The following is a 2,336-nucleotide window of genomic DNA, read 5'->3' on the forward strand; positions in this document are numbered from 1 at the left end:
TACATAATCAGCTCTGTGGAGGTGCTTGCAGGTCCAGAAACTCTCAGTCTAATCCAGGCAGTGTTCATATTTTACAGGTGGGGAAACAAACCCTGAGACCATTGACTGGCTGGATGGCCTTGACCTGTGTCCCCACCTTTAAATTGACGATATCTACATGTGTCTTTGGTGAGGAAGGCTAATGACATACAACCAGAAATTCTCTCTTCTGAGTTGTTTTTATGCTTGTGGAGCATCAGACAAGGCCAACAGAGCAATTCTTCCCTCAAACCATTTATTCAACCTTTGAGTGTGTCAATATTCAAAGCCTTCCAAGGGGTAGGGACACTGTGGGCCCAGTTCTCCTCTTACTCCCACTACTGCAAGCAAGGAGGAGTTAGCATCGCTGAAGTCAATGGAATGACAGAATAGTAAGTTGGAGGAGAAGGCGGTCATATATTTCCAGTGGGCACCAGGCAGCAAAGAGGGAGCTCTCCTGATAGACTATGCAAACTCTGTTCTTAAAAACAAAATAATTTTAAAAATCCCTATTCAGTAGCTTCATTTTCTGGTTTTATTCTTCCTGATATCTTGGGGCTGTCTCAGGAAAATAGAATAAATCTTAACCGGAACAGATGCTAGAAGACCCAATTGTTTTTTCCATCAGAGCAGGGATGTTTGTTCTGGTTTCTTAGCCAAATTCCAACTCCAATTATATTCTACTTCCTTGAAATTCCACCTCATAACTTCAGTTGGGAGACTGTTCTTCATAGCTTGTCCTATACTGTCACATAGTATTTCTAACGTTCCACTCAAGAGGTGGCTGCACTGCAGTACGGAAGGAAATGGGTTTTTGGCACATACAGTCTGATTCTTCTCTGATTTACACTAGAGTAAATTAGGAGTAATTACATTTAAGTCAGTGGTGTTACAGGGTATAAGTGAGATCAGAATCAGGCCCAATGTCTGTAAAGTGGGTCAATTCAGGAGGAAAGGCAGTTACAGTAGAACCTCAGAGTTACGAACACCAGAATTACGAACTGACCGGTCAACAGCATACCTCATTTGGAACTGGAAATATGCAATCAAACAGCAGAGACCAAAATAAATAAATACTGTACAGTACTGTGTTACATGTAAACTACTAAAAAATAAAGGAAAGGTTTTAAAAAAAATTTTTTGACAAGGTAAAAAACGATTTATGTGCTTGTTTCATTTAAGATGGTTAAAGCAGCATTTTTCGTCTGCATAGTAAAGTTTCAAAGCTGTATTAAGTCAATATTCAGTTGTAAACTTTTGAAAGAACATTTTGTTCAGAGTTATAAACATTTCAGTTACAAACATCCTCTCTTTCTGAGGTGTTTGTAACTCTGATGTTCTACTGTACATGCATTTCAATGAAAGTCATAACGTACATATTGGTTCAGCTGAGTGTGAGATTTTTTTCCTTTCCTCGAAATTCATTCTGGGCTGTTTCTTTCTCCACCTTATTATACAACCCCCCGCTCCCTTTCTCCAATGGAAGGACAAAGGGGCATTTCTACCTATCTTCTCCCCTCAAGGCAAAGATCTCCATCCTATATCTAAATGAAGGATGTCTGCTCCAATATTCTGTCCTGCCTAAGTGGACATTCCACTTAAGACATCCAATGTGTGGTTTCGCAAGAACTCTGCCCTCAGGGTGAACCCACCTATTCCTCTCCCCCTACTGTGTAGCTACAAAAGGAAAAGTGCTTCCCCTTGGTTTCACTCCAGGTAGCAGGACAACCAAGACAGATAAATTTAGAACAGTGCTACATTCCATGCCTGCAGCCAGGAAGCACACCTCACAGTTGGGAGGGGGGGTACAACACATAACGGCTTCCCTGCAGAGCAGTTAACAGGAGTCATTTCCCTACTTTCTTCTCAACAGCTTATGCTTAAGATTTAAAAATCCTGCATATGTCTAATGGTCTAACTTTAACCACTGCTGCTGTCCCTTTAAAACTGATGCATCAGTGAAGGGTATTTTTGCAGGCCCAGTTAGGCACTTCAGAAACTGAGTCTGTTGACAATGCTCCCATGAATAGAGATGCCATGTGCAGAAGCTGACGGCACCGATTTCAAACTGGACTCCCAGTTTTTCTAGGAACAGTGAGAAATTCATTTTTTCCCCTTGCAATTAGTGGATGGAGAGAGCAAATCTTTTATAATAGTGAATGTAGTGAACATTGTATAATACAGGCATTCATTAAAACTACCATGGCTAAGATGCAGCTGCATGACTGGGAAGGTTTGGTATAGTTCGGGGATGCTGGGAGAATCAAGTTCTTTCGTAGAGCTGTGCACATCCTGCTTAAAAACACAAATTCGACCTC

Source organism: Emys orbicularis, chromosome 1, assembly GCF_028017835.1.
Source record: "Emys orbicularis isolate rEmyOrb1 chromosome 1, rEmyOrb1.hap1, whole genome shotgun sequence".
Taxonomy (NCBI): domain Eukaryota; kingdom Metazoa; phylum Chordata; order Testudines; family Emydidae; genus Emys; species Emys orbicularis.